Source organism: Euprymna scolopes, chromosome 5, assembly GCF_053919585.1.
Source record: "Euprymna scolopes isolate OS-2025 chromosome 5, ASM5391958v1, whole genome shotgun sequence".
NCBI classification, from domain to species: domain Eukaryota; kingdom Metazoa; phylum Mollusca; class Cephalopoda; order Sepiida; family Sepiolidae; genus Euprymna; species Euprymna scolopes.
The window spans coordinates 159,271,221-159,286,564 of NC_136486.1; positions in this window are offsets into that span (position 1 = coordinate 159,271,221).

Sequence of the window (15,344 nt, forward strand, 5' to 3'; positions counted from 1 at the left end):
AAATCTAACGTCGCTTCATTTCAGTCATCATCTCTATTGTATTCTATATATCTATTTATCTATCTATCTATCTATCTATCATATAAAAGGAACGTTATCTATGTGTGTGAATTCGTTCTATATGGACTCCTAAACGACTGAGCCGATTTTTTAGCATTTTCATACAAACGTCGTTTATGTGTCTGACAGTGTTCTACGATAGTTTTTTTTTATCGGAATATCTTTGATAATTACCGATAATCTATAATCTAAATAATCCGATGAAAGAATAGTCAACTTTCAGTAAAGTCAACCCAACATTACGAGTGCATTTGAGAATTTTTATCACCGTACAAGCAGAAAGGTCCAGCTTATAAAATGCACAGTGGTTCTTTGATATGATAGAAGCGCGTTCGAAAGGAATGTTTCTGTTTAGAACGCAACTGAGCCATGATACTTGACATTTGCATTTTAAACTTTAATCCAAGCCATTATATAAAAATAATTTTCTAAAATGAACAGTAGTTTTCTACAGTGCAATGTAAACTACAATTTATTGTGGATTAAGTCACTGTGGGAGGGGGGTTGTAAAGCTTCTTCCCGATACACCGCGATGGGCCTTTAATTAGAATAAGCACTTAATGGATTTGATTGAAAAATGGACGATTTCACCGATTTCGATGACAATAAAATATGGGAGAGTGAAACATTTGTTGATCCTCATTCACTTCCAGACAACGTCAGGTCTCCCTGCTAATATTGTATAAATCCGAAGATTCTATTGTTGGCTTCTTCGATATTTTCGCAGTCATAATTTATCCTCGGAAAATATTAGATACTTATAGTAAGAAAGTTGCTAACATCTAAAGTAAAAGTGATTTCTATGGAACAAAATATATTAGAATTTAGAACACCCAGACTCTCAGTCCGTGTCGTTAAACACTTGGCCATCATCCGTTAACTCCGGTAATCTATAATGCACCGATGACAACATAATTATAACATATTATAATTATGTCGTATTCATGTCTGCTTGTTCACAATTTCGTTAATATATACAAAGAATAAGATAAACTGCTTCACAAACTGATTTTAATTCTGATAAACGGACTTTATATACTTTTGTTCCACCATGATTTCTATATATATATACTATTTATTCAAAGGACATCTACATCCAAGAAGTTATCTCAATTGCATATTGCATTAAAGGAAATCTGTTATAATAATTAGATCTATGTTTTTAATTGTTATTAGTAATAGAATTGTTTTAATTGTTCAATTTAGGAATAATATTTAAAGTTCAGTTATTTAATTGGTTTTTAATTAAGTTTACATTTAATTCATTTTATTTTTATTATTATAACCAACATCAGTTGCGTTTAAAAACGTAAGTAACTTTATTTAACCTGTAAGTTATTTCCTTTTACGCTATGGGGTTATATTTCCCTGTTTGAATTTTCATGGTTAAAGATGGTTATTTTTAATGCTTCCAAACATCCAAAATGTGATCAACGTCTATAAAAGTCGGAAAAAGTTAGAATATCAGGTATATCTTATATAGTATGTGACTAAACCATCTGTCCGGCAAAATGTTTCGATCTGCAACGTAGGATTTGTACAGCAATAATCAAAGTAATAAAATTACAAATCATTGCATAAAAAATCCGGAAACCTAAAAAAAAAAAGAGTTTAATACATCGAAAAGCAAGCTTCTCTCCTTTCATCATAATCGCTTTGACCCCCATCACACCCCAATTGAAATGAATGGCTTTCATCTTGGGAGAGTTCAATGTCTTGACAAGCTTCTGGGACCGACTTTCACTCTTTATCTGAAATGGAACACATACATAAAATCTGTTGCCAAGATCGCTGGAAAAAATGGTTGGATTACTCTACCGCTCCCGCAGGTATCTCACTGCCGATTAAATCCTATATCTGTATAAGGGCCAGGTATACCCTGTCACATCTGGGCAGGATCTGCTCGATGCGCCCAATCCAGCACTGATTGACTTCAAAAGCAGGTTGGAAACTTAGTAGATGATGCCCTTTTCTCTTCCATGCAACCTCTTTCCCACAGAAGAGACGTTGCGAGCCTGTCTCTGCTCTATCGTTATTTTCATGGCAACTGCTCGACGAAACTCCAATTTATGATCTGCCCTTGCCAATCGTTCGCAACAATATCCGACTAATTGCATATAAATGATTTCTCCTACTCTATCTGTTCCGAAACCTAAACGCAAATTCCATGAAAAAAGCAGCTTTCCCAGAACTAATCGCCTGTGGAACACTGTTCTGCTGTCTAGCTCCCCGGTTGAATCCAACATGGTAGAATTCAAATCCAATGTAAACAAGTTCTTGTTGAGAAGTACCCATGAATAATCTAATTCTACCCAATTTACACAATTAACGATTACTACACTACCAACTTACATTTATTAACCCTTATCCTCGAGTAGATTTCTGGCCTTGATAAGTGGTTACTCTAAAGTAGAAAAAAAACTTGGATCAAGTTCAACTTAGTGTAGACATACTATTCTTCTGTAGCGGTTTATGAACAATTTGATCTTCTTTCAGGTCTTTATTCACTTAGAATTCCAACTCATTCTAATTATTCCTCCTATTTCACTTTTAGTTAAAGCAACCTTTCCTGCCTTGACAGGGTTCAACAATGACTTCGCTAGTATGTAATGGCATTTTCTCCTCTTTGCCATGTTGTTCCGCAGAAGAGACAATGCGAGTCTAACTCTACTCTATCCTTATTTTCCTAACAAGTGCTCAACTAAGCTTCAATCTGTGTCCCTTCCTGCAAAAACTGCACAACACTCGTCGAGCTACAACCACAGTTAACAATTCCCTGTACTCTCTATCTGTGTCTAAATGTAAACGCAAATTCCAGGAACCTATTTCTTTCCTAGAACTGTCTGTCTGTGGAATTCTATATATATGGTTGTTTTCAAGTAAGCAAGATGCCATCTTAAATAATCACTCAAAATCTTTCCCAATTTCCACCACTGCCGACGATTACGCTATGATATCACTGACAATCTTACACTTATTAACCCTTATGCTCGAGTGACCTACACGGCTTGATAAACTGTAACTCCCATGTAAAAAAGGGAAAAATGAAAAAAGAAAAAGTTTGGCTATCGGCAATTAAACTATTGTCTAACTAGGATTGATTTGTCAGAAGAGTAGATAATCACTCGGTCAGATTACGAAGGTCAGATGAAGCCATATGAAAGGTAAAACGTAATCGATGTCACAACTACGATGTCATAAAATATTAATGCGGATGCTGGCGTACTACAGACGGTTCTTTAATGAACAGGAATTTCGTAAAATGTCTCTCGTTCTCGTCTAGCACTAATTGTTACCTTTCTTCTTTTGATTCACTGTGTTTTCCTTACGTGTTGGAACTTTGAGATAAGGATTGATAATTTCGATTGCTTGGTTTTACGGATTACTGTTCTCATTTTTTATATTATACCCACAGTGCCACCCCCGATATATCCTCCTATTTTTGTTCAAACTTGTTATGTCAAATTCTAGGAATGCTTATATTAAACTCAATGTTTACGGCACTTAAACTGAACTTTTATTTAATCCACAAGGGTTGCTGCCTCTTGTTCGTCAGCCATGCCCGAGTAGAAGTTTTCATTAATTTGTAATTGTATTCTTTGTATGACATATGGCAAGGCTAAACCTGTAACCTCTTTGTCACTCCAAGCTGATTATGCTTAGCACTTGTATCTGTTACGTCAGACTATCTAAGAGAAAAAGAGTAGCTTGAATACTCTAACATATATACAAGATTATCAAAAATGTACTCATGCTTTAATTGTTATCAGCGTTGTCTGGGAAATAATGATCATGAACTCCAACATGTGCAAAAATATTTTTTTAATGTTGAATTCGGACCTAACCCTTTCAATCTATGATCATAAATAAAGGTTTAATAATCATTCGAAGTGTGAGTACATTTTTACATTTATTTGATACTCTCTGAATATTTCTCATCGAACATTTTATCCCGAATATTCACGATATAGGCATATATATTTATTTATACGTGTGTAAAAATAAAAAGTGAAATATTAAATAATTTGTGAGTTCATGAATGTTTTGTCTCCGTTTGGAAAACTTCTTCAAGATGATTGATGCAAAAAAAAAAAATAAAAATAATAAATGAATTTCTTTGAAAATACCTCGTATGTATATGACGTAAAAAAGTGTTATGTTTTTTTTTGTTGTTGTTGTTTTTTGTTTTGTATTCAATTAATGCCATTTTGTTGTTGTTGTTGTTGTTGTTGTTGTTTTTTGTTTTGTATTCAATTAATGCCATCGTTTTTTGTTTTGCTTTCATCAAATCGCCTATCCTGGAGTTTTTTCCCCATTACGTTACACTATACTTATATATATATATATATATATATATATATATATATATATATATATATATATATATATATATAGATAGATAGATAGATATATATATATTCAATTATTTATACAAAATTGCATTTTTACCTAAATGCGAGTTGGGAATAATTTTGTTTTTGACCAATTTGGTACCCCAAATAGGGGAGCGGCATATATATTGTTTTTAAAATATAATTATATTAAAGAAACAATTATATATATATATATATATATATATATATATATATATATATATATATATATATAAGAAACAATTATATATATATATATATATATATATAAGAAACAATTATATATATATATATATATATATATATATATATATATATATATATATATATATATATATATATATAAGAAACAATTATATATATATAAGAAACAATTATATATATATATAATAATTTTCTTTTTGACCAATTTGGTATCCCAAATAGAGGAGCGGCATATATATTGTTTTTAAAATATAATTATATTAACGAAACAATTATATATATATATATATATATATATATATATATATATATATATATATATATATAATTATATTTTATAAACAATATATATGCCGCTCCTCTATTTGGGATACCAAATTGGTCAAAAAGAAAATTATTCCCAACTCGCATTTAGGTAAAAATGCACTTTTGTATAAATAATTGAATTCTATTTAAAACTTCTGGGAAAAACAAAAACAAATAAAATAACATATATATATATATATATATATATATATATATATATATATATATGTATATATATATATATATATATATATATATAAGAAAAGTAAATAACGATTTATATATACATATATAAGAGAAGAAAATAACGATTGAAGTTACGTTTTGTTTTTATTTTACACTAGCATGGGTGCCCGGCGTTGCCCGGGTGTTTGGAGGTGTATGCTGAGCAAAAAAAAGGGGTTATTTTTTAAACTTTGACCCCTATTATGACCCCTGAAAATTTATTTTTTTGGCCTCAAGATAAGTTACTTTTCTACCAAACTGGATATATTTTTCGTATTTTTATTCAATGCAACATGTTTATTCAGCTCGAAAACCATACAGTGTTTACCGATGTATTGGAAAATTCAAGATGGCGTCTTAGTCCCTCTTGAACACGGTAAGTTTGGGAAAAGGTGTTATAAATAAAAAAACTGAATAAAATACTGTTAAAAACTCGCTCAATATGTTACCGTGACATAGGTTGACATATATTCGGCGGGTTTTTAATAGTATTTTTTCTAGTTTTTTATTTATAACACCTTTTCCCAAACTTACCGTGTTAAAGAGGGAGTGAGGCGCCATCTTGAATTTTCCAATACATCGGTAAACACCGTATGGTTTTCGAGCTGAATAAACATGTTACATTGAATAAAAACACGAAAAATATATCCAGTTTGGTAGAAAAGTAACTTATCTTGCCTTTGATAACATGTATTTGTTATATATTTGGTTTTTGACAACTTTTTCGAATTTATGTGTACAGTAATACAAACCCGTTTTTCGAGCTGAATAAATATGCTACATTGAATAAAAACACGAAAAATATATCCAGTTTGGTGGAAAAGTAACTTATCTTGCCTTTGATAACATTTATTTGGGTAATCTCCAAAAATACCGTTAGGGCTTACAACATGGCCGCCAGAAGAGTCAACAAAAAACTGCGAATAAAATATATAAAACTCGTAATTTCTGTTTTTAAAGTGGGTTGTCAATTTTCTTTATGAAATATACTTCCAAAATAAACTATTACAGTCGTTTAAAACATAATAGAAGTATTATTTTTTATTTTTTAAAAACAATGTTTACAAAATGTCTACGAACGTGCGTAGACATTTTGTAAACATTGTTTGGTTGCCATAACAACGTGACGGTAGTGAACGTGTGTGTGTGCGTGTGTGCGCGTGTGCTTGCTAGTACTACTATTAAGTTTGTCGGAGCGTTTGATTTCGTGTAGTTTAGTTTCGTATTTTTTTAATTTGTGAATAACAAGTTATTAAAAAATTAAACCCTTCCAAGATGGACAATAAATAAAGCCATAATATTTTATGGTAAAGGTAAGAGCGTAGAAACCATTGTTTTTTAGGAGATGTGATTATTGGATTAACCAATCAGAAATCGTCTGTGGCACACACATCTCTGTTTTTATAGATATATAGATTATCGTGTAAATAAGCTTAAAGACAATCACAATAAGCGAGATGTAAATAAGGAAATAAAAATTCTTGAGACTGTCCCATTTCAAAGCTAAATGCCTCTCATCAGAAGAGAAAAATGTTATGTATTTTTTCTTTGCTTCTGATGAGTGGCATTTTCAAAGTTACATGCTGTGAGTAATATTTTCCCCCTCATATCGAACCTTATTAGCATTCTGTGAAAAGGCAGTGATTGGTCAGGAATGTAGTGTGTCTTCGAACCAATATTGTTAGATATTAGAATCAGCCCATTTACATTCCATGAAAATATCTTCATGAATCTTATCAAACTGAAGGACTCCGCATGCTTCATATTCATATGCCTAACGAGTTCGGGACACGAGTGTTTTCTGGCAAGAATCAAATTCTAATAAGACAATTAAACCGGATGTTACTTTCCATACGCTCTCCTATAAAAAAAAATCATAATTTAATATTACTTTTGATTGGACAGTTTTGCGGATTTAATACTGCTTTCAAATTTTCCACATCCACGCAAAAAAATCCGATTAATAAATGTGCGACACAATGTTTACGCCCTACAATCGACATTCAAAAATGATTTTGAAGTCTTTAAATTTTCTTATTTGATGTCATCTTTTCAATCATTGTTGCTAACAAAATGTTAAGTTAATGATGCAAAACTACCAAGTTTCATTTGTCGTCAGTATTTCCTTATAAGAATTATAATGAACATCAATTTATTTAAAAGTAAATTCCAAATTTACCACGTCGACGAAATAAATCATTTTGCGCTCACTTTATTAGAAATATATCAAAGTTATACTTGAAATTCAAATATTAAAACTTTTGTAAAATGTCTGGTTGATGTTATTGCTAAATTGATTTTAATCCTTTATTTCATTGTCAAAAATGTAATTTTTGATAAAAATTGCACAGGAAATTTACGGAGGTGCCGTTGCAAGTCTCATGTGTTTTTCTGTATTCGCTGAACTATTACTCGCTTCTTTTGTTCGAGCCTGTTTGACTCCGTGATCTAGTGGCCTCCATCAATTCGCGGGTTAGCTATTGCATTGTAATACACCTTTTTTTCGGTATATTATTTTGAGGAACTGTAAACCTGTGAACATATCTTCCTGGTAACTGTTTTCCTGAAGTTATTAAGTATCTTCTGGCTTTGCGGTAATAACTTTTCATTCTTATTAGTTTATTATATCAAATGGCTTTACACTTTGTCTGGAGCGATTTTTATGAAAATAACTAAACAGAATGGTCGGAACTTAAAATCTCCCGGGTAACTTCGAATATAGAAAGCTAGTATATATATCTATAAAAATGAAAATTCTGTCGATGTGTGTGTGTCTCTGTGTGTCTATGTGTGTGTGTCTGTGTGTGTACATTTCTCTACCTAACTGCTCTGTCACTTTTCAGTCTACAAACTGGCGATTTGACATAAGTCGTACTGGGAGTTAGACAACTCTTTCTAATCGGTTTTCGGCCAGGAATTTAGCTGTCAAGTGGTCAAAGTTCAACGATTTGACCTTAGAAAACTCTACCAAACTCCTCCGCCAATGTTGGGTCTAAACCCTAGAAATTTTAGATCTAGGTTACTTGGACATGGATAAAACTTTTTAATTTGATTTGAGCCCAAAACAATAAATGTTAAGCGATCATAGTTGGGGTCAAAGTTTTGAAAATTTTGACATCTGCGGTCTCTACCAAATTACTCAGTCAATTTTTGGCCTAAACATTTGAAATTTTGCATAAAGTCTATTCAGGCAGAGAGCAAGCTTTTTAGTCGGTTTTTGGCCGAAAATTTCATTGCCAAGGGATTAAAGTTCAAAAGATTTTACCTGTGCCGTCGCTCGCAAACTATTCAGCCAATTTTAGGTCTAAACATTTGAAATTTTACATAAAGGGTATTCAGACATGCAGCGAATTTTTAGTCAGTTTTTCGCGAAAATTTGGCTGCTAAAAGGTTAAAGTTGAAAGAGTGGACCTTTGCACACTCTACCAAACTCCTCCTCTATTTTGGGGTCCAAATACTTGAAAGTCTTATTGTAGGTTACCTGAACATGAGTCAAACTTTATATATATATATATATATATATATATATATATATATATATATATATATATATATATACGCACATAAAGTTATGAACAGTACATAGGGCCCGAGCAAAGCCATGCTGAACTACTAGTAATAAATATTTATATATTCAGATTCATTTCTGTTTGCGTAGTGCGTAGTTTGCCTACAGAAATAATATCTTCAGGTTGAAATCCAATTTGAAAACATTTTCCAAAGATATTCATCTAAACTTCTATTCTTTTGCAACGAATTCCACCTGCAATTTTTTCTACCGCTTTGAAAATGCCGCTGGAAAAACGCACTGCCATTGAGATGTCAGGTGTAAATTCTCTTTCTATTTTGCTGCTGTAAAATTGAATTGAGTTAAAAGAAACCGGTTTATTTTAAGAATATAATTGAAAAATAATGTAGGAAAAGTATATGCACTTGGGAGAGGCAAAAATAACAGCTTGAAAGCAAAGGGAGTTCTAACGTAAGAACAACTTTTTCCCCAGTTTCTTTCTCATCAAATGCAGGAAGATTACAAGAGAAACGTTGTTTTTTTTTCTTTACAGAATTATAAACTATAAATCTATAAATTTTCTTTATAGATTATAAACTATAAATCTATCATCAATATGATTATAAAGTTGAGTTGGTGTTTTTTTTGTTTTGTTTTTTACAAGGTGGTCACCACTTAACAAGGCAAGGAAGCCACTCAGGGATAAGGGTTATTGCGTGTACAGTACGTTAGTGTTTAGACTTGATACAGTGTCTACTCAAGGGGGCGGTTCATCAGGAATTTGTTTATGTTGGACTTGAAGACATCCAGGTTGTAGTCAGGTTGGAAACAGGCAGACGGAACAGAGTTCCACAGGCGTGCACTTCTAAGAAAGAAGCTTTGTTCATGGAGTCTACGTTTTGGTTCTGGCACAGCTAAAGAGTGGGGAAAGTTTTTGGCAAAACAAAGACAGGCTCGCAACGTCTCTCCCGTTGGAGAGAGGTTGCAGGGAAGAGAAAAGGCCATCCCCCACTAAGCCACGAAGCCTATTGTGTACTCTGTCAAGGCAGGATAGAGTGTTTTTAGCAACTCCTTCCCAGATGTGGCAACAGTACTCCATCCTTGGACGTGCTTGGCTTTTATATCAGTAGAGAATTGCGTCAGCAGTGAGATATCTTCTGGAGCGGTAGAAGGATCCCACCATTTTTTCAGCGACCTTGGCAATAGACTTGATGTACGTGTTCCATTTCAGGTCAGAAGTAAAGGTCAAGCCCAAAAGCTTATCAAAGAATAGAGCTTCCCCTAGTCGAGAGCCGTCCATTTCAATTGATGCCAGATGGGGACCAGAGCGTTGATGATGTAAGGATAGGAGCTTGGTTTTAGATGCATTAAAAGTAACCAGCCACCTCTTCCCCCACTGTACCACGCGCTCAAGATCAGAGGAGAGAGAATTAGAGAGAACTCTCGTTTATGGCCTTAGATGTGTTGCCATAGATGGTCGTGTCATCAGCATAGATGTCAACAAATGATTAAAGTATTGGGAGATCATTGATGGGACTCCAGCATTAATACTCAGGGCTTCTGATTTCTGCCCATCAACCACTACTCTTATGAGCCTATCAGAAAGAAATGATTTAATGATCGAGAAAACATTTCCAGTTATACCATAGCTGGAAATCTTGTGAAGTAGGCCCTTATGCCAATACTTTATCGAAGGTATTTAATAATTATTAAAACGAACTTTTAATATACTCAGTCATAGGTTCTTGAGAGACTACACGATAGTAAACTAAATTGCATATTCCTTTGAAAAAGGACCGTTAATAATTACTTTTTATGTTTTCTTATTAGATGTTTGGTTTCATTTTACTATTAGGATAAATTCTATTTATACATAGTCTCTACATTCTGCATAATTGCGTAGAATTTCAGATTAAAACGTTGTAGCACACTGATATATATATACAAGTATCCACTGACACGTGTGTCCTCGTATGTGACTCATCAGAGTGGCTGAATCTAGCGAGATTCGAAATCGAGACCTCATGGTTAGAAGCGTAAGTCTCTAAGACTAGGCTATCGCCTATTATGTAGAGGTGATTTGTTTTTGTTTTTTGATACTTTCTGAATGAATTAAATTATTTATACGAAACTGCATTTTTACCTAAATGCGAGTTGGAAATAATTTTCCCTTTGACCAATTATCCCCTCGGCGTAATTACCTCCGACTATTCCGACAAGCAGTAAAATCGCACCTCTACTCTGTTGATATACCTTCGTGCCGGAAAGTCTTTTACGCAGAGAGTTTCTTCTCTTGATCTGGTAGACTTTGGAATTCCCTTCTCGGTCCCTGTTTCCCAGACTATACTGGCATGCAGACGTTTAAGTGTAATGCAAAAAGGCATTTCTTTACTCACCCCCTTACATAGTATCCTTGTAAAGTTACGTCTAAATTGCACTGTGACTTGTTTGTGGTGAAGAAAACAATATTTTAAAAGTTAAAAAAAAAAACATGGAATGTGTGACAAAGTTCAGCTTGACGGTGCTGTCCAGCCCACCGTATAGTCCTGACCTTGTATCGGCAGACTTCCACTTTTTAAGATCTCTAAATGGCGCTTTACGTGGACAGCATTTCCCAGACATCAACGCCGTAATCGCAACCGTTAAAAAATGGACCGCTCTGACAGACGCTTACTTTTACAACCAAGACATCTAAGTTATCGTTCATCGCTGGAAACTGTGCATTTGGGAATAGTGGTTACTATATAGAAAAATAAATTTTGGAGCACAAAAGTTCGCTCGTTTTTATGGTACCGCTCGTGTTCTCGTTTTTGAGTTTAAAAATAAGAGGTGTTACTTTTAGAACGACTCTCGTATATAGATACGCTCACAAATAGGCATAGCAATCTGACGAAGTAAATAATGACTTTCACGTTACGTTAAAGGTCTCCTCTTACTTAAAACCAATTGAATATGTTCGATTATAATATTCCGAAAATGTAAATAGATATACACATACTAGCAGGCCGCCCGGCATTGCCCCGTCATAAAATACGCTTAAATATGATATTTTGATTAGTGCAAATTTCGTATTTATTATTATATTATATTGGGCCCAATATATATTAATGATTTAAAAAGTAAAAAAATTAATCGTGCGCCATCACCGAGAATCGAAACCAAAACATTTAGCTTACAACTCACTTTTCCCTTTCACGAAAATGGTTGAGCTATGAAGACACACTTTCTGCAAGGCTAAAAATTAAAACATGAACTAATAGCTATTACGTTACGCATGCATATTCGTAACGCTGTCGTTTGACTTTCACCTAGCAAATTTCATTTTTTTTTATTTTAATACTTTGAACCAATTTTCACCGACTAAAACCCGAATATAAAGTTTCGCATGGGTTCGAATACCCTTCATATTAAGTTTCATGTCTGTAGACCAAAAGCTGACAGAGGAGTTTGGTAGACAAAATTTTAAACAAATATATATACGCATACATAAATGTATATATAGAAAGGGGTCTGTGTTTATTATAACCTTTTTTACGCAAATATTACACAAGTATGAATTATGTAGAATATATGCATGTAATAGCTGATGACCAGCCCATAAGAAAACCGAAAAAAATATAATAGGGAATTAATTCAAATGAATGTGTAAAAATATGCAAATTAGCTAGATCTTTTTCAGTTGCATGCAATTCCAGGACCCATATATTGTATTTTCTTTTTAAATAAATAGAAAAAACGGTTTTAACACAAAAATATATGAGAATAGATATAATGATTGTATAGTTTTAGTTTCCTAGATATAAACTCACTGAAATCCCTGTGGTTATCAAAAAGCGTTCGATTAATTTACAGAGCTTGTTTATGGTATTGTTATTTCTATAGGATTATTGACTACATATGTGCATACATGTTTCTGCAGTCTCTCGTTTTAGAAACATTGCTTCATCAAGCCGTGATGTCAGCTTCACAGCAAACTCAAAAAATATTAAATTATTTGTATATAAAATGCTTTTATCAAATTTAAGTTAATGAGAAGAGAAACGGCGAAGGAAGAGTGTCCGTACAGAATAAGTGTAAGATGAAAAATAAGAAAGGGGAGGAAAGGGTTTGTGTGTGCATTGTTCAGTTATAACTTATGAACATGTGTTTTTAATTTCTATTTGTAAAGGTCAATTATTTATTGTGTCTTTATATTTATATATTATTTGGAACTCCCAACTTTTATCATAGCGACACTTAATGTCAAGTGTTTTGAACTCCAGTTATCCCGATGAAATAAATGTCAAAATGTTACTAGTGATCAAGTCACTGTTCAGATAAATAAGACTAAAAGCGTGATGTGTAGATAACAATAATCTGACATTACCACCAACAAATATCCATAAACATTTAAGTGTATATAACCACATATTATCAAGACATAACGTTTTATCCTTACGTGCGCCAATACCCTCATATATACATGCATTCACATAGATACCCTTATCTATATATACAGACAAATATACAAAATGTGAATCCAGCCATGATCAAAATTATGTAGCATCTATAGATAATAGTTTAAATCTACGCATTTAAAGGTTAAGAATTATACAGCGAACCGTTTAGAGCAAATGTAAAATATTTAACAGAAGATGCGAGTATTTATTTGCTTTGAAACCTCTTTAAAGAGTTTTAGCTGAGTTTCATACTAAACTCATTTTCATATTCAAAATTATTTATTGCCATACTAAAAGTTGTTTCTTAGTTTTTCAGATAATATTTAATTCCTGCCAGTGCTATAATAGTATATTTAATTGAAAATGCTTCCAAAGAAGCAGCTTTCAGAGATTAAAAGGGCAGTAATTGTTGCTTTATCTGGTGAAGGATATTCTCAGGTGGAAATTGCTAGGAAGATGGAATGTTCCAGGAAGGGAGTTCAAACAACGTTAAAATGTAGAAGGAAACAAAGTTTTTGAAAAACCGAAAAGGGCCATAGCATTTCAAAAACAGAAAAGAACCATGGCATTTCAAAAACAGAAAAGAATCATGGCATTTCAAAAACAGAAAAGAGCCATGGCATTTCAAAAACAGAAAAGGACAATAGCATTTCAAAAACAGAAAAGAATCATGGAATTTCAAAAACAGAAAATAACCATGGCATTTCAAAAACAGAAAAGGACAATAGCATTTCAATAACAGAAAAGAACCATGGCATTTCAAAAACAGAAAAGAACCATGGCATTTCAAAAACAGAAAAGAACCATGCCATTTCAAAAACAGAAAAGGACAATAGCATTTCAAAAACAGAAAAGAATCATGGCATTTCAAAAACAGAAAAGAACCATGGCATTTCAAAAACAGAAAAGGACAATAGCATTTCAAAAACAGAAAAGAACCATGGCATTTCAAAAACAGAAAAGAATCATGGCATTTCAAAAACAGAAAAGGACAATAGCATTTCAAAAACAGAAGAGGACCATAGCATTTCAAAAACAGAAAAGGACCATACCATTTCAAAAACAGAAAAGGACAATACCATTTCAAAAACAGAAAAGGGCAATGGTATTTCAAAAACAGAAAAGGACCATGGCATTTCAAAAACAGAAAAACACCATGGCATTTCAAAAACAGAAAAGGATCATGGCATTTCAAAAGCAGAAAAGGACCATACCATTTCAAAAACAGAAAAGGACAATAACATTTCAAAAACAGAAAAGGACCATACCATTTCAAAAACAGAAAAGGACAATAACATTTCAAAAACAGAAAAGGACCATGGCATTTCAAAAACAGAAAAGGACAATAGCATTTCAAAAACAGAAAAGGACCATACCATTTCAAAAACAGAAAAGGACAATAACATTTCAAAAACAGAAAAGGACAATAACATTTCAAAAACAGAAAACGACAATAGCATTTCAAAAACAGAAAAGGACAATAGCATTTCAAAAACAGAAAAGGACAATGGCATCCTTTGCATATAGGAAGAAAAGTTCTTCAGAGCTTACTGCTGAACTTAGGGAAGAAGCCAACAAAAAACATATCAGTGAGAAGAAGGTTATTAGAAGAGGGTTAAAAAAAAAAAGCAAATGCACCACCAGTCCTAATGTGACAACAGTACTCCATACATGGGTGAATGGTGGCCTTATAGAAGTACAGGATACGAATGGTGGCCTTATAGAAGTACAGGATACTTTCAAGCATAAGTAATTTTCTAGCACGGTAGAGAGAGCCCACCTTCTTTGCAGCAGCCTTGGCAATGCTCTCAATGTATATATTCCAGTTCATGTTCCCTGTAAACGTTAGGCCGAGGAGTTTCAGGCAATGTGTTTTTGGCCATTTCTATTAGTAGTAGTGAAGGTTTCTTGTAGTTATTGAAGGAAACAAGTTTAGTCTTGGCAGCATTGAATGTGACCATTCATTTTTATCCCTATTCGACTACGGATTGGGGGCCATCCTCAAGTGTTTCTGCCATTTCCTTAGATATGTGTTCATTTGTTTTCCCCTCATGCCTGTTATAGAGGGTAGTGTCATCGGCAAATATACCCATCTCTGAAGCAATTTTATCATTATGAATATCAGGAATAATAAAAGTCCAAGGATAGACCCCTGGGGTACTCCCGCCTTTATATCATATTGTTTGGATGTACGACCGTCGAGGACAACTTGGATTTTTCTCTTACTTA